This window comes from Oncorhynchus clarkii, chromosome 19 (genome assembly GCF_045791955.1).
Source record: "Oncorhynchus clarkii lewisi isolate Uvic-CL-2024 chromosome 19, UVic_Ocla_1.0, whole genome shotgun sequence".
NCBI lineage: Eukaryota > Metazoa > Chordata > Actinopteri > Salmoniformes > Salmonidae > Oncorhynchus > Oncorhynchus clarkii.
In genome coordinates, this window is record NC_092165.1 from 56,709,583 (window position 1) to 56,737,183 (window position 27,601).

Genomic DNA, 27,601 nt, shown 5'->3' on the forward strand with positions numbered 1-27,601 from the left:
CGTTTCCTACTCATCAGAGCAGGACATTCGCAGTGGGTTTTTCCTGGAGGGGAAGTCCATTTGGGGATTGGCCAGAGGATACATGTTTCTTGCTAGTCTGTAGGTATTCTTGGACCAATCGCATTTCCTCCCCATCTTATCTCTCTGAATTTTATATACATTGCCTCAGTGTTTGCATTACAATTCAATTTGTGCTCAATTTCTGTTCTTAAATATATACTAAATTATAATCTCATTCATTTTAAACTATAGTTATTTACTCCCAGCCAGGTAAGACATTAACTAAAGCGGGATCATCTACAATTCTCATGATTCAACTTTTTGAAGAATTGACTCTTACTATCATTGAAATGCATCATCATAAACGGGATCAAAACACACCCCTGGGGGGGGGATCTTATTATCTGTGGTGATTTAACAGACTGTGGGTGCTCATATTGTTTTGTTCCTGAAAGCACGTTACCTGAAATCTGAGTTTTCCACCCACACAGCAAGCGATAAATGCTTTCTGAACCTTACTAACAGGGTATATACAGCCACTGGTATATTTTGCTCTAAGTGTGAAGCAATTCAGTTGTTTTGCACAATCTATATGTCACCTGTCTTAGTGATGTTTTGGAACTCCCTGTACTGTTGTCTTAGTGATGTTTTGGAACTCCCTGTACTGTTGTCTTAGTGATGTTTTGGAACTCCCTGTACTGTTGTCTTAGTGATGTTTTGGAACTCCATGTACTGTTGTCTTAGTGATGTTTTGGATCTCCCTGTACTGCTGTCTTAGTGATGTTTTAGAACTTCCTGTACTGTTGTCTTAGTGATGTTTTGGAACTTCCTGTACTGTTGTCTTAGTGATGTTTTGGAACTTCCTGTACTGTTGTCTTAGTGATGTTTTGGAACTCCATGTACTGTTGTCTTAGTGATGTTTTAGGAACTCCCTGTACTGTTGTCTTAGTGATGTTTTGGAACTCCCTGTACTGTTGTCTTAGTGATGTTTTGGATCTTCCTGTACTGTTGTCTTAGTGATGTTTTGGATCTCCCTGTACTGCTGTCTTAGTGATGTTTTGGAACTCCCTGTACTGTTGTCTTAGTGATGTTTTGGAACTCCCTGTACTGTTGTCTTAGTGATGTTTTGGAACTCCATGTACTGTTGTCTTAGTGATGTTTTGGATCTCCCTGTACTGCTGTCTTAGTGACTGCTGTCTTAGTGATATTTTGGAACTCCATGTACTGTTGTCTTAGTGATGTTTTGGAACTCCCTGTACTGTTGTCTTAGTGATGTTTTGGAACTCCCTGTACTGTTGTCTTAGTGATGTTTTGGAACTCCATGTACTGTTGTCTTAGTGATGTTTTGGATCTCCCTGTACTGCTGTCTTAGTGATGTTTTGGAACTCCATGTACTGTTGTCTTAGTGATGTTTAGGAACTCCCTGTACTGTTGTCTTAGTGATGTTTTGGAAGTCCCTGTACTGTTGTCTTAGTGATGTTTTGGATCTTCCTGTACTGTTGTCTTAGTGATGTTTTGGATCTCCCTGTACTGCTGTCTTAGTGATGTTTTGGATCTCCCTGTACTGTTGTCTTAGTGATGTTTTGGATCTCCCTGTACTGCTGTCTTAGTGATGTTTTGGATCTTCCTGTACTGTTGTCTTAGTGATGTTTTGGATCTCCCTGTACTGCTGTCTTAGTGATGTTTTGGATCTTCCTGTACTGTTGTCTTAGTGATGTTTTGGATCTCCCTGTACTGTTGTCATAGTGATGTTTTGGAACTCCCTGTACTGTTGTCTTAGTGATGTTTTGGAACTCCCTGTACTGTTGTCTTAGTGATGTTTTGGATCTTCCTGTACTGCTGTGTTAGTGATGTTTTGGATCTTCCTGTACTGTTGTCTTAGTGATGTTTTGGATCTTCCTGTACTGCTGTCTTAGTGATATTTTGGAACTCCATGTACTGTTGTCTTAGTGATGTTTTGGAACTCCCTGTACTGTTGTCTTAGTGATGCTTTGGATCTCCCTGTACTGTTGTCTTAGTAAAGTTTTGGAACTCCATGTACTGTTGTCTTAGTGATGTTTTGGATCTCCCTGTACTGCTGTCTTAGTGATGTTTTGGAACGTCCTGTACTGCTTTCTTAGTGATGTTTTGGAACTTCCTGTACTGTTGTCTTAGTGATGTTTTGGAACTCCATGTACTGTTGTCTTAGTGATGTTTTGGAACTCCCTGTACTGTTGTGTTAGTGATGTTTTGGAACTCCCTGTACTGTTGTCTTAGTGATGTTTTGGAACTCCCTGTACTGTTGTCTTAGTGATGTTTTGGATCTCCCTGTACTGTTGTCTTAGTGATGTTTTGGAACTCCCTGTACTGTTGTCTTAGTGATGTTTTGGAACTCCCTGTACTGTTGTGTTAGTGATGTTTTGGAACTCCCTGTACTGTTGTCTTAGTGATGTTTTGGAACTCCCTGTACTGTTGCCTTGGTGATGTTTTGGATCTCCCTTTACTGTTGTCTTAGTGATGTTTTGGAACTCCCTGTACTGTTGTCTTAGTGATGTTTTGGATCTTCCTGTACTGTTGTCTTAGTGATGTTTTGGATCTTCCTGTACTGTTGTCTTAGTGATGTTTTGGATCTCCCTGTACTGCTGTCTTAGTGATGTTTTGGATCTCCCTGTACTGTTGTCTTAGTGATGTTTTGGATCTCCCTGTACTGCTGTCTTAGTGATGTTTTGGATCTTCCTGTACTGTTGTCTTAGTGATGTTTTGGATCTCCCTGTACTGCTGTCTTAGTGATGTTTTGGATCTTCCTGTACTGTTGTCTTAGTGATGTTTTGGATCTCCCTGTACTGTTGTCATAGTGATGTTTTGGAACTCCCTGTACTGTTGTCTTAGTGATGTTTTGGAACTCCCTGTACTGTTGTCTTAGTGATGTTTTGGATCTTCCTGTACTGCTGTGTTAGTGATGTTTTGGATCTTCCTGTACTGTTGTCTTAGTGATGTTTTGGATCTTCCTGTACTGCTGTCTTAGTGATATTTTGGAACTCCATGTACTGTTGTCTTAGTGATGTTTTGGAACTCCCTGTACTGTTGTCTTAGTGATGTTTTGGAACTCCCTGTACTGTTGTCTTAGTGATGTTTTGGAACTCCATGTACTGTTGTCTTAGTGATGTTTTGGATCTCCATGTACTGCTGTCTTAGTGATGTTTTGGAACTCCATGTACTGTTGTCTTAGTGATGTTTAGGAACTCCCTGTACTGTTGTCTTAGTGATGTTTTGGAAGTCCCTGTACTGTTGTCTTAGTGATGTTTTGGATCTTCCTGTACTGTTGTCTTAGTGATGTTTTGGATCTCCCTGTACTGCTGTCTTAGTGATGTTTTGGATCTCCCTGTACTGTTGTCTTAGTGATGTTTTGGATCTCCCTGTACTGCTGTCTTAGTGATGTTTTGGATCTTCCTGTACTGTTGTCTTAGTGATGTTTTGGATCTCCCTGTACTGCTGTCTTAGTGATGTTTTGGATCTTCCTGTACTGTTGTCTTAGTGATGTTTTGGATCTCCCTGTACTGTTGTCATAGTGATGTTTTGGAACTCCCTGTACTGTTGTCTTGGTGATGTTTTGGAACTCCCTGTACTGTTGTCTTAGTGATGTTTTGGATCTTCCTGTACTGCTGTGTTAGTGATGTTTTGGATCTTCCTGTACTGTTGTCTTAGTGATGTTTTGGATCTTCCTGTACTGCTGTCTTAGTGATATTTTGGAACTCCATGTACTGTTGTCTTAGTGATGTTTTGGAACTCCCTGTACTGTTGTCTTAGTGATGTTTTGGAACTCCCTGTACTGTTGTCTTAGTGATGTTTTGGAACTCCATGTACTGTTGTCTTAGTGATGTTTTGGATCTCCATGTACTGCTGTCTTAGTGATGTTTTGGAACTTCCTGTACTGTTGTCTTAGTGATGTTTTGGAACTCCCTGTACTGTTGTCTTAGTGATGTTTTGGAACTCCCTGTACTGTTGTCTTAGTGATGTTTTGGAACTCCCTGTACTGTTGTGTTAGTGATGTTTTGGAACTCCCTGTACTGTTGTCTTAGTGATGTTTTGGAACTCCCTGTACTGTTGTCTTAGTGATGTTTTGGATCTCCCTGTACTGTTGTCTTAGTGATGTTTTGGAACTCCCTGTACTGTTGTCTTAGTGATGTTTTGGAACTCCCTGTACTGTTGTGTTAGTGATGTTTTGGAACTCCCTGTACTGTTGTCTTAGTGATGTTTTGGAACTCCCTGTACTGTTGCCTTGGTGATGTTTTGGATCTCCCTTTACTGTTGTCTTAGTGATGTTTTGGAACTCCCTGTACTGTTGTCTTAGTGATGTTTTGGATCTTCCTGTACTGTTGTCTTAGTGATGTTTTGGATCTTCCTGTACTGTTGTCTTAGTGATGTTTTGGATCTCCCTGTACTGCTGTCTTAGTGATGTTTTTGATCTCCCTGTACTGTTGTCTTAGTGATGTTTTGGATCTCCCTGTACTGTTGTCTTAGTGATGTTTTGGATCTTCCTGTACTGTTGTCTTAGTGATGTTTTGGATCTCCCTGTACTGTTGTCTTAGTGATGTTTTGGAACTCCCTGTACTGTTGTCTTAGTGATGTTTTGGAACTCCCTGTACTGTTGTCTTAGTGATGTTTTGGATCTTCCTGTACTGTTGTCTTAGTGATGTTTTGGATCTTCCTGTACTGCTGTGTTAGTGATGTTTTGGATCTCCCTGTACTGTTGTCTTAGTGATGTTTTGGAACTCCATGTACTGTTGTCTTAGTGATGTTTTGGATCTCCCTGTACTGCTGTCTTAGTGATGTTTTGGATCTTCCTGTACTGTTGTCTTAGTGATGTTTTGGATCTCCCTGTACTGTTGTCTTAGTGATGTTTTGGAACTCCCTGTACTGTTGTCTTAGTGATGTTTTGGAACTCCCTGTACTGTTGTCTTAGTGATGTTTTGGATCTTCCTGTACTGTTATCTTAGTGATGTTTTGGATCTTCCTGTACTGCTGTCTTAGTGATGTTTTGGATCTTCCTGTACTGTTGTCTTAGTGATGTTTTGGATCTTCCTGTACTGCTGTCTTAGTGATGTTTTGGATCTTCCTGTACTGTTGTCTTAGTGATGTTTTGGATCTCCCTGTACTGTTGTCTTAGTGATGTTTTGGAACTCCATGTACTGTTGTCTTAGTGATGTTTTGGATCTCCCTGTACTGCTGTCTTAGTGATGTTTTGGAACTTCCTGTACTGTTGTCTTAGTGATGTTTTGGAACTCCATGTACTGTTGTCTTAGTGATGTTTTGGATCTCCCTGTACTGCTGTCTTAGTGATGTTTTGGAACTTCGTGTACTGTTGTCTTAGTGATGTTTTGGAACTTCCTGTACTGTTGTCTTAGTGATATTTTGGAACTCCATGTACTGTTGTCTTAGTGATGTTTTGGATCTCCATGTACTGTTGTCTTAGTGATGTTTTGGAACTCCCTGTACTGTTGTCTTAGTGATGTTTTGGAACTCCCTGTACTGTTGTCTTAGTGATGTTTTGGAACTCCCTGTACTGTTGTGTTAGTGATGTTTTGGAACTCCCTGTACTGTTGTCTTAGTGATATTTTGGAACTCCATGTACTGTTGTCTTAGTGATGTTTTGGATCTCCATGTACTGTTGTCTTAGTGATGTTTTGGAACTCCCTGTACTGTTGTCTTAGTGATGTTTTGGAACTCCCTGTACTGCTGTGTTAGTGATGTTTTGGATCTCCATGTACTGTTGTCTTAGTGATGTTTTGGAACTCCATGTACTGTTGTCTTAGTGATGTTTTGGATCTCCCTGTACTGCTGTCTTAGTGATGTTTTGGATCTTCCTGTACTGTTGTCTTAGTGATGTTTTGGATCTCCCTGTACTGTTGTCTTAGTGATGTTTTGGAACTCCCTGTACTGTTGTCTTAGTGATGTTTTGGAACTCCCTGTACTGTTGTCTTAGTGATGTTTTGGATCTTCCTGTACTGTTATCTTAGTGATGTTTTGGAACTCCCTGTACTGTTGTCTTAGTGATGTTTTGGATCTCCCTGTACTGTTGTCTTCGTGATGTTTTGGAACTCCCTGTACTGTTGTCTTAGTGATGTTTTGGGACTCCCTGTACTGTTGTCTTAGTGATGTTTTGGAACTCCCTGTACTGTTGTCTTAGTGATGTTTTGGAACTCCCTGTACTGTTGTCTTAGTGATGTTTTGGAACTCCCTGTACTGTTGTCTTAGTGATGTTTTGGATCTTCCTGTACTGTTGTCTTAGTGATGTTTTGGATCTTCCTGTACTGCTGTGTTAGTGATGTTTTGGATCTCCCTGTACTGTTGTCTTAGTGATGTTTTGGAACTCCATGTACTGTTGTCTTAGTGATGTTTTGGATCTCCCTGTACTGCTGTCTTAGTGATGTTTTGGATCTTCCTGTACTGTTGTCTTAGTGATGTTTTGGATCTCCCTGTACTGTTGTCTTAGTGATGTTTTGGTACTCCCTGTACTGTTGTCTTAGTGATGTTTTGGAACTCCCTGTACTGTTGTCTTAGTGATGTTTTGGATCTTCCTGTACTGTTATCTTAGTGATGTTTTGGATCTTCCTGTACTGCTGTGTTAGTGATGTTTTGGATCTTCCTGTACTGTTGTCTTAGTGATGTTTTGGATCTTCCTGTACTGCTGTCTTAGTGATGTTTTGGATCTTCCTGTACTGTTGTCTTAGTGATGTTTTGGATCTCCCTGTACTGCTGTCTTAGTGATGTTTTGGAACTCCATGTACTGTTGTCTTAGTGATGTTTTGGAACTCCCTATACTGCTGTCTTAGTGATGTTTTGGAACTTCCTGTACTGTTGTCTTAGTGATGTTTTGGAACTCCCTGTACTGTTGTCTTAGTGATGTTTTGGAACTTCCTGTACTGTTGTCTTAGTGATGTTTTGGATCTCCCTGTACTGTTGTCATCGTGATGTTTTGGAACTCCCTGTACTGTTGTCTTCGTGATGTTTTGGAACTCCCTGTACTGTTGTCTTAGTGATGTTTTGGGACCCCCTGTACTGTTGTCTTAGTGATGTTTTGGAACTCCGTGTACTGTTGTCTTAGTGATGTTTTGGAACTCCCTGTACTGTTGTCTTGGTGATGTTTTGGATCTCCCTGTACTGTTGTCTTAGTGATGTTTTGGATCTCCATGTACTGTTGTCTTAGTGATGTTTTGGATCTCCCTGTACTGCTGTCTTAGTGATGTTTTGGAACTTCGTGTACTGTTGTCTTAGTGATGTTTTGGAACTTCCTGTACTGTTGTCTTAGTGATATTTTGGAACTCCATGTACTGTTGTCTTAGTGATGTTTTGGATCTCCATGTACTGTTGTCTTAGTGATGTTTTGGAACTCCCTGTACTGTTGTCTTAGTGATGTTTTGGAACTCCCTGTACTGTTGTGTTAGTGATGTTTTGGAACTCCCTGTACTGTTGTCTTAGTGATGTTTTGGAACTCCCTGTACTGTTGTCTTGGTGATGTTTTGGATCTCCCTGTACTGCTGTCTTAGTGATGTTTTGGAACTCCATGTACTGTTGTCTTAGTGATGTTTTGGAACTCCCTATACTGCTGTCTTAGTGATGTTTTGGAACTTCCTGTACTGTTGTCTTAGTGATGTTTTGGAACTCCCTGTACTGTTGTCTTAGTGATGTTTTGGAACTTCCTGTACTGTTGTCTTAGTGATGTTTTGGATCTCCCTGTACTGTTGTCATCGTGATGTTTTGGAACTCCCTGTACTGTTGTCTTCGTGATGTTTTGGAACTCCCTGTACTGTTGTCTTAGTGATGTTTTGGGACCCCCTGTACTGTTGTCTTAGTGATGTTTTGGAACTCCGTGTACTGTTGTCTTAGTGATGTTTTGGAACTCCCTGTACTGTTGTCTTGGTGATGTTTTGGATCTCCCTGTACTGTTGTCTTAGTGATGTTTTGGATCTCCATTTACTGTTGTCTTAGTGATGTTTTGGAACCCCCTGTACTGTTGTCTTAGTGATGTTTTGGATCTTTCTGTACTGTTGTCTTAGTGATGTTTTGGAACTCCCTGTACTGCTGTGTTAGTGATGTTTTGGATCTCCCTGTACTGTTGTCTTAGTGATGTTTTGGAACTCCATGTACTGTTGTCTTAGTGATGTTTTGGATCTCCCTGTACTGCTGTCTTAGTGATGTTTTGGATCTTCCTGTACTGTTATCTTAGTGATGTTTTGGAACTCCCTGTACTGTTGTCTTAGTGATGTTTTGGATCTCCCTGTACTGTTGTCTTCGTGATGTTTTGGAACTCCCTGTACTGTTGTCTTAGTGATGTTTTGGGACTCCCTGTACTGTTGTCTTAGTGATGTTTTGGAACTCCCTGTACTGTTGTCTTGGTGATGTTTTGGATCTCCCTGTACTGTTGTCTTAGTGATATTTTGGATCTCCATGTACTGTTGTCTTAGTGATGTTTTGGAACCCCCTGTACTGCTGTCTTAGTGATGTTTTGGAACTCCCTGTACTGCTGTCTTGGTGATGTTTTGGGTCTCCCTGTACTTTTGTCTTAGTGATGTTTTGGAACTCCCTGTACTGTTGTCTTAGTGATGTTTTGGATCTCCCTGTACTGTTGTCTTCGTGATGTTTTGGAACTCCCTGTACTGTTGTCTTCGTGATGTTTTGGAACTCCCTGTACTGTTGTCTTAGTGATGTTTTGGAACTCCCTGTACTGTTGTCTTAGTGATGTTTTGGAACTCCCTGTACTGTTGTCTTAGTGATGTTTTGGAACTTCCTGTACTGTTGTCTTAGTGATGTTTTGGAACTCCCTGTACTGTTGTCTTAGTGATGTTTTGGATCTCCCTGTACTGTTGTCTTAGTGATGTTTTGGAACTCCCTGTACTGTTGTCTTAGTGATGTTTTGGAACTCCCTGTACTGTTGTCTTAGTGATGTTTTGGATCTTCCTGTACTGTTGTCTTAGTGATGTTTTGGATCTTCCTGTACTGCTGTGTTAGTGATGTTTTGGATCTCCCTGTACTGTTGTCTTAGTGATGTTTTGGAACTCCATGTACTGTTGTCTTAGTGATGTTTTTGATCTCCCTGTACTGCTGTCTTAGTGATGTTTTGGATCTTCCTGTACTGTTGTCTTAGTGATGTTTTGGATCTCCCTGTACTGTTGTCTTAGTGATGTTTTGGAACTCCCTGTACTGTTGTCTTAGTGATGTTTTGGAACTCCCTGTACTGTTGTCTTAGTGATGTTTTGGATCTTCCTGTACTGTTATCTTAGTGATGTTTTGGATCTTCCTGTACTGCTGTGTTAGTGATGTTTTGGATCTTCCTGTACTGTTGTCTTAGTGATATTTTGGAACTCCATGTACTGTTGTCTTAGTGATGTTTTGGATCTCCATGTACTGTTTTCTTAGTGATGTTTTGGAACTCCCTGTACTGTTGTCTTAGTGATGTTTTGGAACTCCCTGTACTGTTGTCTTAGTGATGTTTTGGAACTCCCTGTACTGTTGTGTTAGTGATGTTTTGGAACTCCCTGTACTGTTGTCTTAGTGATGTTTTGGAACTCCCTGTACTGTTGTCTTGGTGATGTTTTGGATCTCCCTGTACTGCTGTCTTAGTGATGTTTTGGAACTCCATGTACTGTTGTCTTAGTGATGTTTTTGAACTCCCTATACTGCTGTCTTAGTGATGTTTTGGAACTTCCTGTACTGTTGTCTTAGTGATGTTTTGGAACTCCCTGTACTGTTGTCTTAGTGATGTTTTGGAACTTCCTGTACTGTTGTCTTAGTGATGTTTTGGATCTCCCTGTACTGTTGTCATCGTGATGTTTTGGAACTCCCTGTACTGTTGTCTTCGTGATGTTTTGGAACTCCCTGTACTGTTGTCTTAGTGATGTTTTGGGACCCCCTGTACTGTTGTCTTAGTGATGTTTTGGAACTCCGTGTACTGTTGTCTTAGTGATGTTTTGGAACTCCCTGTACTGTTGTCTTGGTGATGTTTTGGAACTTCCTGTACTGTTGTCTTAGTGATGTTTTGGATCTCCCTGTACTGTTGTCATCGTGATGTTTTGGAACTCCCTGTACTGTTGTCTTAGTGATGTTTTGGATCTCCATGTACTGTTGTCTTAGTGATGTTTTGGAACTCCCTGTACTGTTGTCTTAGTGATGTTTTGGAACTCCCTGTACTGTTGTCTTAGTGATGTTTTGGAACTCCCTGTACTGTTGTGTTAGTGATGTTTTGGAACTCCCTGTACTGTTGTCTTAGTGATGTTTTGGAACTCCCTGTACTGTTGTCTTGGTGATGTTTTGGATCTCCCTGTACTGCTGTCTTAGTGATGTTTTGGAACTCCATGTACTGTTGTCTTAGTGATGTTTTTGAACTCCCTATACTGCTGTCTTAGTGATGTTTTGGAACTTCCTGTACTGTTGTCTTAGTGATGTTTTGGAACTCCCTGTACTGTTGTCTTAGTGATGTTTTGGAACTTCCTGTACTGTTGTCTTAGTGATGTTTTGGATCTCCCTGTACTGTTGTCATCGTGATGTTTTGGAACTCCCTGTACTGTTGTCTTCGTGATGTTTTGGAACTCCCTGTACTGTTGTCTTAGTGATGTTTTGGGACCCCCTGTACTGTTGTCTTAGTGATGTTTTGGAACTCCGTGTACTGTTGTCTTAGTGATGTTTTGGAACTCCCTGTACTGTTGTCTTGGTGATGTTTTGGAACTTCCTGTACTGTTGTCTTAGTGATGTTTTGGATCTCCCTGTACTGTTGTCATCGTGATGTTTTGGAACTCCCTGTACTGTTGTCTTCGTGATGTTTTGGATCTTTCTGTACTGTTGTCTTAGTGATGTTTTGGAACTCCCTGTACTGCTGTGTTAGTGATGTTTTGGAACCCCCTGTACTGTTGTCTTAGTGATGTTTTGGATCTTTCTGTACTGTTGTCTTAGTGATGTTTTGGAACTCCCTGTACTGCTGTGTTAGTGATGTTTTGGATCTCCCTGTACTGTTGTCTTAGTGATGTTTTGGAACTCCCTGTACTGTTGTCTTAGTGATGTTTTGGATCTTCCTGTACTGTTATCTTAGTGATGTTTTGGAACTCCCTGTACTGTTGTCTTAGTGATGTTTTGGATCTCCCTGTACTGTTGTCTTCGTGATGTTTTGGAACTCCCTGTACTGTTGTCTTAGTGATGTTTTGGGACTCCCTGTACTGTTGTCTTAGTGATGTTTTGGAACTCCCTGTACTGTTGTCTTGGTGATGTTTTGGATCTCCCTGTACTGTTGTCTTAGTGATATTTTGGATCTCCATGTACTGTTGTCTTAGTGATGTTTTGGAACCCCCTGTACTGCTGTCTTAGTGATGTTTTGGAACTCCCTGTACTGCTGTCTTGGTGATGTTTTGGGTCTCCCTGTACTTTTGTCTTAGTGATGTTTTGGAACTCCCTGTACTGTTGTCTTAGTGATGTTTTGGATCTCCCTGTACTGTTGTCTTCGTGATGTTTTGGAACTCCCTGTACTGTTGTCTTCGTGATGTTTTGGAACTCCCTGTACTGTTGTCTTAGTGATGTTTTGGAACTCCCTGTACTGTTGTCTTAGTGATGTTTTGGAACTCCCTGTACTGTTGTCTTAGTGATGTTTTGGAACTTCCTGTACTGTTGTCTTAGTGATGTTTTGGAACTCCCTGTACTGTTGTCTTAGTGATGTTTTGGATCTCCCTGTACTGTTGTCTTAGTGATGTTTTGGAACTCCCTGTACTGTTGTCTTAGTGATGTTTTGGAACTCCCTGTACTGTTGTCTTAGTGATGTTTTGGATCTTCCTGTACTGTTGTCTTAGTGATGTTTTGGATCTTCCTGTACTGCTGTGTTAGTGATGTTTTGGATCTCCCTGTACTGTTGTCTTAGTGATGTTTTGGAACTCCATGTACTGTTGTCTTAGTGATGTTTTGGATCTCCCTGTACTGCTGTCTTAGTGATGTTTTGGATCTTCCTGTACTGTTGTCTTAGTGATGTTTTGGATCTCCCTGTACTGTTGTCTTAGTGATGTTTTGGAACTCCCTGTACTGTTGTCTTAGTGATGTTTTGGAACTCCCTGTACTGTTGTCTTAGTGATGTTTTGGATCTTCCTGTACTGTTATCTTAGTGATGTTTTGGATCTTCCTGTACTGCTGTGTTAGTGATGTTTTGGATCTTCCTGTACTGTTGTCTTAGTGATATTTTGGAACTCCATGTACTGTTGTCTTAGTGATGTTTTGGATCTCCATGTACTGTTGTCTTAGTGATGTTTTGGAACTCCCTGTACTGTTGTCTTAGTGATGTTTTGGAACTTCCTGTACTGTTGTCTTAGTGATGTTTTGGAACTCCCTGTACTGTTGTGTTAGTGATGTTTTGGAACTCCCTGTACTGTTGTCTTAGTGATGTTTTGGAACTCCCTGTACTGTTGTCTTGGTGATGTTTTGGATCTCCCTGTACTGCTGTCTTAGTGATGTTTTGGAACTCCATGTACTGTTGTCTTAGTGATGTTTTGGAACTCCCTATACTGCTGTCTTAGTGATGTTTTGGAACTTCCTGTACTGTTGTCTTAGTGATGTTTTGGAACTCCCTGTACTGTTGTCTTAGTGATGTTTTGGAACTTCCTGTACTGTTGTCTTAGTGATGTTTTGCATCTCCCTGTACTGTTGTCATCGTGATGTTTTGGAACTCCCTGTACTGTTGTCTTCGTGATGTTTTGGAACTCCCTGTACTGTTGTCTTAGTGATGTTTTGGGACCCCCTGTACTGTTGTCTTAGTGATGTTTTGGAACTCCGTGTACTGTTGTCTTAGTGATGTTTTGGAACTCCCTGTACTCTTGTCTTGGTGATGTTTTGGATCTCCCTGTACTGTTGTCTTAGTGATGTTTTGGATCTCCATTTACTGTTGTCTTAGTGATGTTTTGGAACCCCCTGTACTGTTGTCTTAGTGATGTTTTGGATCTTTCTGTACTGTTGTCTTAGTGATGTTTTGGAACTCCCTGTACTGCTGTGTTAGTGATGTTTTGGATCTCCCTGTACTGTTGTCTTAGTGATGTTTTGGAACTCCATGTACTGTTGTCTTAGTGATGTTTTGGATCTCCCTGTACTGCTGTCTTAGTGATGTTTTGGATCTTCCTGTACTGTTGTCTTAGTGATGTTTTGGATCTCCCTGTACTGTTGTCTTAGTGATGTTTTGGAACTCCCTGTACTGTTGTCTTAGTGATGTTTTGGAACTCCCTGTACTGTTGTCTTAGTGATGTTTTGGATCTTCCTGTACTGTTATCTTAATGATGTTTTGGAACTCCCTGTACTGTTGTCTTAGTGATGTTTTGGATCTCCCTGTACTGTTGTCTTCGTGATGTTTTGGAACTCCCTGTACTGTTGTCTTAGTGATGTTTTGGGACTCCCTGTACTGTTGTCTTAGTGATGTTTTGGAACTCCCTGTACTGTTGTATTGGTGATGTTTTGGATCTCCCTGTACTGTTGTCTTAGTGATATTTTGGATCTCCATGTACTGTTGTCTTAGTGATGTTTTGGAACCCCCTGTACTGCTGTCTTAGTGATGTTTTGGAACTCCCTGTACTGCTGTCTTGGTGATGTTTTGGGTCTCCCTGTACTTTTGTCTTAGTGATGTTTTGGAACTCCCTGTACTGTTGTCTTAGTGATGTTTTGGATCTCCCTGTACTGTTGTCTTAGTGATGTTTTGGAACTCCCTGTACTGTTGTCTTCGTGATGTTTTGGAACTCCCTGTACTGTTGTCTTAGTGATGTTTTGGAACTCCCTGTACTGTTGTCTTAGTGATGTTTTGGATCTTCCTGTACTGTTGTCTTAGTGATGTTTTGGAACTCCCTGTACTGTTGTCTTAGTGATGTTTTGGATCTCCCTGTACTGTTGTCTTAGTGATGTTTTGGAACTCCCTGTACTGTTGTCTTAGTGATGTTTTGGAACTCCCTGTACTGTTGTCTTAGTGATGTTTTGGATCTTCCTGTACTGTTGTCTTAGTGATGTTTTGGATCTTCCTGTACTGCTGTGTTAGTGATGTTTTGGATCTCCCTGTACTGTTGTCTTAGTGATGTTTTGGAACTCCATGTACTGTTGTCTTAGTGATGTTTTGGATCTCCCTGTACTGCTGTCTTAGTGATGTTTTGGATCTTCCTGTACTGTTGTCTTAGTGATGTTTTGGATCTCCCTGTACTGTTGTCTTAGTGATGTTTTGGAACTCCCTGTACTGTTGTCTTAGTGATGTTTTGGAACTCCCTGTACTGTTGTCTTAGTGATGTTTTGGATCTTCCTGTACTGTTATCTTAGTGATGTTTTGGATCTTCCTGTACTGCTGTGTTAGTGATGTTTTGGATCTTCCTGTACTGTTGTCTTAGTGATGTTTTGGATCTTCCTGTACTGCTGTCTTAGTGATGTTTTGGATCTTCCTGTACTGTTGTCTTAGTGATGTTTTGGATCTCCCTGTACTGTTGTCTTAGTGATGTTTTGGAACTCCATGTACTGTTGTCTTAGTGATGTTTTGTATCTCCCTGTACTGCTGTCTTAGTGATGTTTTGGAACTTCCTGTACTGTTGTCTTAGTGATGTTTTGGAACTCCATGTACTGCTGTCTTAGTGATGTTTTGGATCTCCCTGTACTGCTGTCTTAGTGATGTTTTGGAACTTCGTGTACTGTTGTCTTAGTGATGTTTTGGAACTTCCTGTACTGTTGTCTTAGTGATATTTTGGAACTCCATGTACTGTTGTCTTAGTGATGTTTTGGATCTCCATGTACTGTTGTCTTAGTGATGTTTTGGAACTCCCTGTACTGTTGTCTTAGTGATGTTTTGGAACTCCCTGTACTGTTGTCTTGGTGATGTTTTGGATCTCCCTGTACTGTTGTCTTAGTGATGTTTTGGATCTCCATTTACTGTTGTCTTAGTGATGTTTTGGAACCCCCTGTACTGTTGTCTTAGTGATGTTTTGGAACTCCCTATACTGCTGTCTCAGTGATGTTTTGGAACTTCCTGTACTGTTGTCTTAGTGATGTTTTGGAACTCCCTGTACTGTTGTCTTAGTGATGTTTTGGAACTTCCTGTACTGTTGTCTTAGTGATGTTTTGGATCTCCATGTACTGTTGTCATCGTGATGTTTTGGAACTCCCTGTACTGTTGTCTTCGTGATGTTTTGGAACTCCCTGTACTGTTTTCTTAGTGATGTTTTGGGACTCCCTGTACTATTGTCTTAGTGATGTTTTGGAACTCCGTGTACTGTTGTCTTAGTGATGTTTTGGAACTCCCTGTACTGTTGTCTTGGTGATGTTTTGGATCTCCCTGTACTGTTGTCTTAGTGATGTTTTGGATCTCCATTTACTGTTGTCTTAGTGATGTTTTGGAACCCCCTGTTCTGTTTTCTTAGTGATGTTTTGGATCTTTCTGTACTGTTGTCTTAGTGATGTTTTGGAACTCCCTGTACTGCTGTGTTAGTGATGTTTTGGATCTCCCTGTACTGTTGTCTTAGTGATGTTTTGGAACTCCATGTACTGTTGTCTTAGTGATGTTTTGGATCTCCCTGTACTGCTGTCTTAGTGATGTTTTGGATCTTCCTGTACTGTTGTCTTAGTGATGTTTTGGTTCTCCCTGTACTGTTGTCTTAGTGATGTTTTGGAACTCCCTGTACTGTTGTCTTAGTGATGTTTTGGAACTCCCTGTACTGTTGTCTTAGTGATGTTTTGGATCTTCCTGTACTGTTATCTTAGTGATGTTTTGGAACTCCCTGTACTGTTGTCTTAGTGATGTTTTGGATCTCCCTGTACTGTTGTCTTCGTGATGTTTTGGAACTCCCTGTACTGTTGTCTTAGTGATGTTTTGGGACTCCCTGTACTGTTGTCTTAGTGATGTTTTGGAACTCCCTGTACTGTTGTCTTGGTGATGTTTTGGATCTCCCTGTACTGTTGTCTTAGTGATATTTTGGATCTCCATGTACTGTTGTCTTAGTGATGTTTTGGAACCCCCTGTACTGCTGTCTTAGTGATGTTTTGGAACTCCCTGTACTGCTGTCTTGGTGATGTTTTGGGTCTCCCTGTACTTTTGTCTTAGTGATGTTTTGGAACTCCCTGTACTGTTGTCTTAGTGATGTTTTGGATCTCCCTGTACTGTTGTCTTCGTGATGTTTTGGAACTCCCTGTACTGTTGTCTTCGTGATGTTTTGGAACTCCCTGTACTGTTGTCTTAGTGATGTTTAGGAACTCCCTGTACTGTTGTGTTAGTGATGTTTTGGAACTCCCTGTACTGTTGTCTTAGTGATGTTTTGGAACTCCCTGTACTGTTGTCTTAGTGATGTTTTGGAACTTCCTGTACTGTTGTCTTAGTGATGTTTTGGAACTCCCTGTACTGCTGTCTTAGTGATGTTTTTTTTAACTCCTTGTAATGAAACCACGGTTCCAACTTCCAACGGCTTGCCATGATTTTCTCGTGTTGTTTTGACCCAGCTTCCTCTCTACCATTATATAAAAATCTAAATTAGATTTAAGTGCAAGAACATTTACCTCCCTCTGACCTTGAACATGGAATGGTATGTACTTTTCAACAAAAATTACAAATCAGAAATCCATATTTCAGTCAGAACTCCTTACCAGCGAGCTGCTCTGCATAACCAGAATATCACACCCAGACTCCAACCTGTGCCTTCTGGGTTTTCACTCGCAGTGGGGAAGACATAATCCAGGTTCGTTTCAAAGTAACTCAATAGCTGTACAATTTAATGTAAACTGTTACGAGAAGCACACTGGTGCTGGTGGCGGTGACACTTGACAGGCATTACAAATGAGGATTTGAAGCAGATGTCAGTTTCCCACCCAGAAGAAAAGGCCCAGTCACTGTGGCCCAGGCTCCTGCAGTGACTACAACACAAAGCACAGCCGCGGAGACCATGCCGGACCAAAGAGTCGTTGTGGTGAGTAATTGGACGTTTGCAGCGTATATGTTACATATAAGGGACAGTGTCCTCGTAATTGCACAACGGATATCACTGAGCATTGTGTTCATGCTCCATTAATCATCTATGCTCTAGGATTTTTTTTATTTTCTCCATTTTGATTGATTCACCCCTAAAAGACTGCTTTGCGCATGGTGATATGTACAACACACCTGTAATACTGTCTTCTTTTATGTGGCAGCTCCCACTTTCAACTAGATTTCAAGTGAGGTCATTCTAGTTTAAATTTCAAGTAGAGTCACATGGTACATTAATTCCAGTAAATGATATTCTGATTGGTCACTACTCTCTACTGGAAATGTATGATTAAATGTATTAAATGTTGTAAACAACTTAAACCAGAGTGGATAACAGAAATAGATGTCACAAGAACATAGCCTGCCGTACTCACTATATCTTCTTCTGGCAGATCCTCAGGTTTTACAAAGTATACTAGTCATAGAAATAGCTCCCAATTTGATATTATAACTGATATTTTACATCTATTTTATGTCTTTGGCTTAAAGAACGAGAGACGTGTTTGAATCGTTGCTTAAATGAAAGCCAGATGTTGTGAACTGTTCCAAGGCCAAGTAAGCATTCCATTGCAAATGTAATGGTAGATTCCTAGAAAGAGTCTAAAGGCCGGGATTCAATCCGAGGCACGTTGTAGAGCGCTTGACATTTCAAGGTAATTTACAATAGAGTTGACATCTGCAGCGTTTACTGTGAATGGGATCTCTGCCAATCGCTGCATTGACAGCTGTCTGGTGCATTGCTCTATAGCACACCACGGATTGAATCCCAGCCTAAACCTCTTGGACATTTTTGTTTTACCAGACAAGTCAGTTAAGAACAAATTCTTATTTAAAATGACGGCCTCGGAACAGTGGGTTAATTACTTTGTTCAGGGGCAGAAAAACTGATTTTTACCTTGTCAGTTTGGGTATTTGATCTAGCAACCTTTCGGTTACTGGCCCAACACTCTAACCACTAGGCTACCTGCTGGTTACTGGCCCAACACTATAACCACTAGGCTACCTGCTGGTTACTGGCCCAACACTCTAACCACTAGGCTACCTGCTGGTTACTGGCCCAACACTCTAACTACTAGGCTACCTGCTGGTTACTGGCCCAACACTCTAACCACTAGGCTACCTGCTGGTTACTGGCCCAACACTCTAACCACTAGGCTACCTGCTGGTTACTGGCCCAACACTCTAACCACTAGGCTACCTGCTGGTTACTGGCCCAACACTCTAACCACTAGGCTACCTGCTGGTTACTGGCCCAACACTCGAACCACTAGGCTACCTGCCGCCCCAAACAGCAATTTTATTTCCTTATTAATTACCATTATTGCCTATAGCCAACAGGTTCCATGTGGTAAGAAATCTAAAATGTGTGGAGACTAAGTGCATTGAATGCTAATTAAAGGTGGCACAGAAACAACAACCTAATTAAAGGTGGCACAGAAACAACAACCATGTTAAAGTGGGAGCAATTCAAACCATTGATTTGCATTCAATGCATTGAGTCTCCACACATTTTAGATTTCTTACCACAACCTTCCAGCCATTTACATACCAAAATAATGGCCATGGTGGATCACATCCCTCTCAGCTGTTCCGTCTCCTCCGAGGCACTCAATACCGCTTTTGTCGCAGAGATCTGAGATACCTCCATCCACAGCGAAGGTTCCCTTTTTATTTTTATTGAATCGTGATGCCACCCCATTTGTTTTTTGCAGCAGTGTGTTTTGCAACAAGACTTTGTATGACCTTCAATAAGCAGTACAACCATGCCTGAGACCGCGCTAGCCGTTTGCATTACGTGAAAAGAAGGAATAGGACAATGAATAGATTTCAAGACCCACATCCACTTACTAATATGGACAACCACGTGGAAGACGGGAATGTGCTCTGTCACCTTGTTACTCACTGATTTAAAAAATATATATATATATATATGTTCACCAAGATATGTACCAATAGTCTTAATGCTAGTGAGAGTAAAAGCAAATACAATTTCAACATGTTAGTAGGAGCCAAAGGGCTGACTGAAGAGGTATGTTTTCAGATTGAGGCAGCGACTCTGCTGTTTTGGCAGTGGGGGGGGGGGGGGGGGGGGGGCGTTCGTTCCACCACTGAGGGACAGAGAGGAGACATGACCGGGGTGAGTGTATGTCAGCCTCTCACATTAATGGGAATGCCAAGCAGCCAGAGGTGGCAGAATGGAGTGTTCCGGCTGGGGTGTAATAACACACAAGCAATAAAGCATTTCACCCATCGGCTTTTAATAAGTACCGGGTTACCCAACATTGTTCTCACTCCGTATATATTCACGAAAGTACTGCCATGGAGCATAAAATGTGATGAACTTAATGAATTTGAACTGAAGCCCAAAAAACTAAACCTATTAATGTATTAACTACATGGATTTAATTTAAAAATGATTTACTGTGTTCTGTCAGCTTCTAAAGAAAACACCACTGCTGTTAATCACTAGGACACTGCTATGTAATCATGTCCTCATTTGAACCGAGGAATGAAACATCAGGTGTGCACTGCTGAGTTCTGCTTCCACTCGGCTCTCTCCTGCTACATGGTCTGCCTTTTTAATTCCACATTTGAGCTTGTGACTGGTCTAGTCCCTCCAGCCCGTCACTGTGTTGTCTCACTGGCATCATGGCGTGGATGCTAGATCGCTGACATGCTGTGAATGGGCATGACGCTAAGGAGGAAGGTTATATTCTCTCTCTCTCTCTCTCTCTCTCTCTATCACTCGCGCTCTCTCTCTCTCTCTCTCTCTCTCTCTCTCTCTCTCTCTCTCTCTCTCTCTCTCTCTCTCTCTCTTTAATTGCATAAACAGTGGATTATGTTGCCCTGTCATTGACCGCCTAATGAAAAGTGGCCAGATGACATGGTAAATAAAAGGGGCTTAATTCCCTCGGCAACTGTGCGCACCTGAAAAATAAACAACAACACACAGAGTTTTGTCATGGTATACAAAGTACAGTCATTATCAACGCATATAAATCCAATGGAGACTCTCTGGTACTTCACTCAAATAATTAATTTAACACAATTGGTAAATACATGGTAACAAATTTGGACATTGTGCTGCTTGTGTCAATAAATCTCAAAAGAAACAAAAGTGTAATTACTATGAAATTGTTAGGTAATTACCGTTTTTACAAATTATTTTTACGTTGTGTGCTCCCTGGAGGTCAAAATCAAATCAAAGTTTATTGGTCGCTACACAGATTTGCAGATGTTATCGCAGGTGCAGTGAAATGCTTGTGTTTCTAGCTCCAACAGTGCAGTGATAATACCTAGCAATACAAAACAATATGCACATACAGTAAAAAATAATGAAATGAAGAAATTGCAGAACAAGCAATGTCAGAGTCCGGAATATAAATATACAATTGACAGTATATGAATAGAAAAGGTTTGTACAGCAGTAGTTATATAGGATGAGCCATGACTAGAATACAGTATATACATATAAAGTAAACATTATTAAAATGACCGGTGTTCAATGACTCTATGTACATCAGTGGCGGTCAGTGCCATTTAAGGTGAGCGAGGACCATTTTTTATTTATGAGCCTTATTTATTTTTCAGCTTATTGGATACCTGCCATTCATATTCCATTCACTCAGCTCAATGTAACATCGATAGGTTTAGGCTACTACATGATATTAACATTTTCCCGGTTGGTTGTAGCACTTGGAAGAGTTCCAGTGTTGGATAGCCATAGCCAGCTAGCTAACATAGCATCCCTCTCTGTTTGAGCCAGGTGTTTGAGTGGTCTAAACTACCTAGCTGCATTCGCTAACTAGATAAGTGAAAGTGAGAAAAAAAATACAACAAAATATAGCTAGCTCTCTCTCCCTCGCTTCTCCTTAATTTTTTAAGAAAGTAATTTGTTAAAAACTGTTCAACTATTGTCTTTCTCGCTCTTTAAGTCAACTATTCAAGATATTTCATGCACTGCAGTGCTAGCTAGCTGTAGCTTATGCTTTAAGTTATAGATTAATTATCTGATCCTTTGATTGGGTGGACAACATGTCATTTCATATTGCAAGATCTCTGATAGGTTGGAGGATGTCCTCCGGAAGTTGTCATAATTACTGTGTAAGGGGGTGAGAAAAACACGAGCCTCCTAGGTCTTGTATTGAAGTCAATGTACCCAGAGGAGGACGGAAAATTGCTGTCCTCTGGCTACATCATGGTTCTACCCCAGAGAGTGCTGTTGAGGCTTTTTTTTGTTTATTTTATTTTACCTTTATTTAACTAGGCAAGTCAGTTAAGAACAAATTCACATTTACAATGACGGCTTACCCCGGCCAAACCCGGACGACGCTGGGCCAATTGTGCGCCGCCCTATGGCACTCCCAACCACAGCCGGATGTGATACAGCCTGGATTCAAACCAGGGACTGTAGTAACACCCTGAGATGCAGTGCCTTAGACCACTGCGCCACTTGGGAGCCCTGTAGGATGAGCTACTGTAGACCTTCATTGCAAAATAGTGTGTTTTAATCAACTATTTGGTGACACGTGAACATATATAAGTGCAGTTTCAGTTTTTATGAAATTCACTGAGGAGGATAGTCCTCCCCTTCCTCCTTGGAGGAGCCTCCACTGATGTACATTAGGCAAAGCATTCTCTAAGTTGCAGGGTAGAGGACCAACCGGAGGGTATCCGGCTAGTAACATAAACTAAGGTTCAGGGCAGGGTACTGGGCGGCAGCCGGCTAGTAGTGACTGTTTAACAGTCTGATGGCCTGGAGATAGAAGCTGTTTATCAGTCTCCTGCTCCTAGCTTTGATGTACCTGTACTGTCTCCTCCTTCTAGATGGTAGTGGGGTGAACAGGCCATGGTTTGGGTGGCTGAAGTCCTTGCTGGTCTTCTTGACCTTTCGTTCAGCCTCAATAGCATGAGATGAGCTTTAAAACAGCACGTTTCTCTCTAATCACGACAACAAAAAGTGTAGAATTGCAGGAAATTTGCTTTAAAATGTCAAGGTTTTCTTGTAGCCTCATGATCAAATGTGTAGTCTGGAAGTCGGGTGCCCTGGGGCCCCATATGCGATGAAATTTTGGTTAAATGATCAGCTTTACGGTCTATATATAAGAATGATAAGCTTTAGGGTGTATTTTTAATAATGATAAGCTTTGGGGTCTATATATAATAATGATAAGCTTTGGGGTCTATATATAATAATGATAAGCTTTATGGTGTATTTTTAATAATGATAAGCTTTGGGGTCTATATATAATAATGATAAGCTTTAGGGTGTATTTTGAATAATGATAAGCTTTAGGGTGTATATATAATAATGATAAGCTTTAGGGTCTATATATAATAATGATAAGCTTTAGGGTGTATTTTTAATAATGATAAGCTTTGGGGTCTATATATAATAATGATAAGCTTTAGGGTCTATATATAATAATGATAAGCTTTATGGTGTATTTTTAATAATGATAAGCTTTGGGGTCTATATATAATAATGATAAGCTTTAGGGTGTATTTTTAATACATGATAATAATGATAAGCTTTACGGTCTATATATAAGAATGATAAGCTTTAGTGCCTTCGGAAAGTTTTCAGACCCCTTGACGTTGTCCACATTTTGTTACGTTACTGCCCTATTCTAAAATAGATTAAATAAAAAACCATCCTCAGCAATATACACACAATACCCCCTAATGACAAAGCGTAAAACAGGTTTTTAGATTTTTTTGGTGAATTTATTAAAAATAAAAAACTTAAACATCTTATTTCACATAAGTATTCAGACCCTTTGCTATGGGACTCGAATTTGAGCTCAGATGCATGCTGTTTCCATTGATGATTCTCGAGATGTTAATACAACTTAATTGGACTCCACCTGTAGTCAATTAAAATGATTGGACATGACTTGGAAAGGCATACACCTGTCTATATTAGGTTCCACAGTTGACAAGGCATGTCAGAGCAAAAACCAAGCCATAAGGTCAAAGGAATTGTCCGTAGAGCTCCGAGACACAATTGTGTCGAGGCACAGATCTAGGGAAGGGTACCAAAGAACACAGTGGCCTCTGTCATTTTCAACCACCAAGACTTGTCCTAGAGATGGCCACCAAACAAATCTGAGCAATCGGCGGAGAAGGGCCTTCATCAGGGATGTGACCAAGAACCCGATGGTCATTCTGACAGAGCTCTAGAGTTCCTCTGTGGATATGGGAGAACCTTCCAGAAGAACAACCATCTCTGCAGGCCATTATGGTGGAGTGACCATACGGAAGCCACTCCTTAGTAAAAGGCGCATGACAGCCCGCTTGGAGTTTGTCAAAAGGCACCTAAAGACTCTCAGACCATGAGAAACAAGATTCTCTGGTCTAATGAAACCAAGATTGAACTCTTTGGCCTGAATTCCAAGCATCACACCTGGAGGAAACCTGGCACCATACCTATGGTGAAGCATGGTGGTGGCAGCATCATGCTGTGGGGATGTTTTTCAGAGGCAGGGACTGGGAGACTAGTCAGGATCGAGGGAAAGATGAATGGAGAAAAGTACAGAGAGATCCTTGATGAAAACCTGCTCCAGAGCGCTCAGGACCTCAGACCTCAATGCCGTAATCCCTGCCAAAGATGCTTCAACAAAGTACTGAGTAAAGGGTATGACTACTTATGTAAATGTGATATTTCTTCTTTTTTTCATATAAATAAGCTAACATTTCTAAAAACCTGTTTTTCCTTTGTCATTGTGGGGTATTGTGTGTAGATTGACGAGGGTGTTTGGACGATTTAATAGATTGTATAATAAGGCTGTAACGTAACAAAATGTGGAAAAAGTCAAGCGGTTTGAATATTTTCCAAAGGCAGTGTATAATAATGATGAGGCTAAGCCTGCCGAGGGATAGAACTAATTCAGCGGATGTTTTTAGACCTTCATCACCGCCTCTAGTCTTTTCTGAGAAACCTTTGGGAAACAATCTGATTGAGATCCAGATGTTTTTTTGTCCAAGAATGTAGGCTACATGAAATCCAAAAATAGCAAGGCTGCAGGCATTTACTCTCTCTCTCTTTCCATCTGCCTACATCAAAAGGTTTCAACTATAAGCAGCAGTATCTTCTTAAGTATACAGATGTGGGATCTTAATTTGAGCCAGTTTGCTACAGCAGGATAATAATCCCGCAGCAACAGGAAGTACGAATTATTATATGTATTATATTTAATGGACATTTTTGTAGGGGTGATTCCTTTTTCACAAGGGACATTCTTTTTCAAGTGGAAATACAAACTTCAGAAGCATTTTTAACACTCAAATACACTATAAGTTTGGCATTCACATTTACAAGTTTGGCATTTCGCTACACCCGCAACAGCATCTGCTAAATATGTGTATGTGACCAATAAAAATAGATTTGATTGGATTTCCTGCAATGAAAATCAAAGTTCTCCTGCAACGGGGTGATCAAATGAAAATCCTACATTAATATATAGTGCAGCAACCGCCATCCCGTATAACACCAACCGCCATCCCGTATAACACCAACCGCCATCCCGTATAACACCAACCGCCATCCCGTATAACACCAGATATTTCCAACGGCAGACTACTGTGTAAGTGACTTAGTCAACCAGTTAATAAAATCATTTGATGGATGGCAGGTGTTCATACTCTTTCTAGCACAAGTCTAGCCCTTACAAAACTTGAAAGAACGATAGATACCCGCCCACTTTTGAAGGCTTGCACAGTTTCATTGGACCCGCAGGCCTTTGTGACAAAACTTGTAACATTATCGTAAATTAAAATTGCTTTCATCCCAAAATCACCCCGCTTTCCTGGAAAACATGAGAGGACAGGAAACCACACGGGACAAACATATACAACCGTTTCAAAATGTCAGGATGATTCATTGACTGGAAATTAAAGTTTGAATCTTTTGACTCTGGTATGTGCCTTCAGAAAGTATTCAAACCCCTTGACTTTTTCCACATTTAGTTGTGTTACAGCCTGAATTTAAAATTGATTAAATGTAGTTTCTTTGGTCACTGGCCTACACACAATATCCCATAATGTCAAAGTGGAATTATGTTTCTCAAAATTTTCACAAATTAATTAAAAAACAAAAGTTCAGGAGTAAACATTTGCTTAACAAGTCGTATAATAGTTACATGGACTCACTCTGTGTGTAACAATAGTGTTTAATATGGTTTTTGAATGACTACCTCATCGCTGTACCCCACACATACAATTATCTGTAAGGTCCCTCAGTTGAGCAGTGAATTTCAAGCACTGACTCAACCACAAAGACCAGGAAGGTTTTCCAATGACTCGCAAAGAATGTCACCTATTGGAAGATGGGTAAAACATTTAAAAAAGCAGACATTGAATATCCCTTTGAACATGGTGAAGTTATTAATACACTTTGGATGGTGTATCAATACACCCAGTTACTACATAGATACAGACCTCCTTCCTAACTCAGTTGCCGAAGAGGAAGGAAACCACTCAGGGATTTCACCATGAGGCCAATGGTGACTTTAAAACATTTTAAAAATGTAATGGCTGTGATAGGAGAAAACTGAGGATGGATCAACAACATTGTAGTTACTCCACATTACTAACCTAATTGACAGAGTGACAAGAAGGAAGCCTGTACAGAATTAAACATTTCCAAAACATCTATCCTGTTTGCTACAAGGCATTAAAGTAATACGGTAAAAAAATGTGTCAAAGCAATTAACTTTTAGTCCTGAATACAAAGAATTGTGTTTGGGGCAAATCCAATACAACACATTACTGAGTACCACTCTCCATATTTTCAAGCATAGTGGTGGCTGCATCATGTTATGGGTATGCTTGCAATCATTAAGGACCGGGGAGTTTTTAAGGATAAAAAATAAATGGAATGGAGCAAAGCACAGGCAAAATCCTAGAGAAAACCTAGTTCAGTCTGCTTTCCACCAGACACTGGGATATGAATTCACCTTTCACAAGGGCAATAACCTGAAACACAAGGCCAAATCTACACTAGAGTTGCTTACCAAGAAGACAGTGAATGTTCCTGAGTGACCGAGTTACAGTTTTGACTTACATCTGCTTGAAAATCTATGGCAAGACCTGAAAATGGTTGCCAAGCAATGATCAAAAAACAATTTGACAGAGCTTGAAGAATTTTGAAAATACTAACGGGAAAATGTTGCACCATCCAGGTGTGGAAAGCTCTATTCAAAAGATTAGCCAACTGGCTCTATGGCTGGTTCTGGAGATGGATTTGTCACAAGCATTGATTTAGGGAAAGCTTTACCACAGATGGAAACTGGCTTCGGCTGCGGTACAGCAAAACCAAGCCAGCCGTGTTCATGGTTCTCACAGGAGAAGTGAAATGATAGGCTACTATGACTTTGCTCATGATCATGCACACTGCAGATGACATGCAATTATAAGCTCCTTGAATGTTCTTTCCCGGGAGCCTTTTCATTATCTGGATAGACACTTGTGGTTTCTAGCTAACGTTACACCAATCAAAGCAGTGAAGCGTGTAGTGAAGAAATACTTTAGTGGTCGAAACCATTGAAGCAACGGGGGGAGAGGGTTTGCAAAATGCTATCATATCACGTAATTATACCATGTATAAAATTGTCATGTATAAAGTGCATTCGGAAAGTATTCAGACCCCTGGACTTTTTCCACATTGTGTTACGTTACAGCTTTATTCTATAATGGATTTTATAGAAGAATATCCTCATCAATCTACACACAATTCCCCATAATGACAAAGTGAAAACCGGATTTAAGAAATGTTTACAAATGTTTTAATAATAAAAAACAGAAATACGTTATTTACATAAGAATTCAGAGACTCAAAATTGACTCAGGTGTATCCTGTTTCCATTGATCATCCTTGAGATGTTTCAACAACTTGTTTGGAGTCCACCTGGGGTAAATGGAAAAGACTGGACATGATTTGGAAAGGCACACACTGTCTATATAAGGTCCCACAGTTGACAGTGCATGTCAGAGCAATTACCAAGCCATGAGGTCGAAGGAATTATCTGTAGAGCTCAGAGACAGGATTGTGTCAAGGCACAGATCTAGGTAAGTGTACCAAAACATTTCTGCAGCATTGAAGGTCCCCAAGAACACAATGGCTTCCATCATTCTTAAATGGAAGTATTTGGGAACCACCCAGACTCCTCCAAGAGATGACCGCCTGGCCAAACTGAGCAATCAGGGGAGAAGGGCCTGGGTCAGGGAGGTGACCAAGAACCCGATGGTCACTCTGCCAGAGCACTAGAGCTCCTCTGTTGAGATGGGATAATCTTCCAGAAGGACAACCATCCCTGCAGCCCTCCAATCAGGCCATTATGGTAGAGTGACCAGACGGAAGCCACTCCTCAGTAAAAGGCACATGACATCTGACTTGGAGTTTGCCCCAAAAGGCACCTAAAGACTCTCAGACCATGAGAAACAAGATTCTCTGGTCTGATGAAACCAAGATTGAACTCTTTGGCCTGAATACCAAGCATCACATCTGGAGGAAACCTGGCACCATACCTACACTGAAGCATGGTGGTGGCAGCATGATGCTGTGGGGATGTTTTTCAGCGGCAGGGATTGGGAGACTAGCCAGGATTGAGGCAAAGATGAACAGAG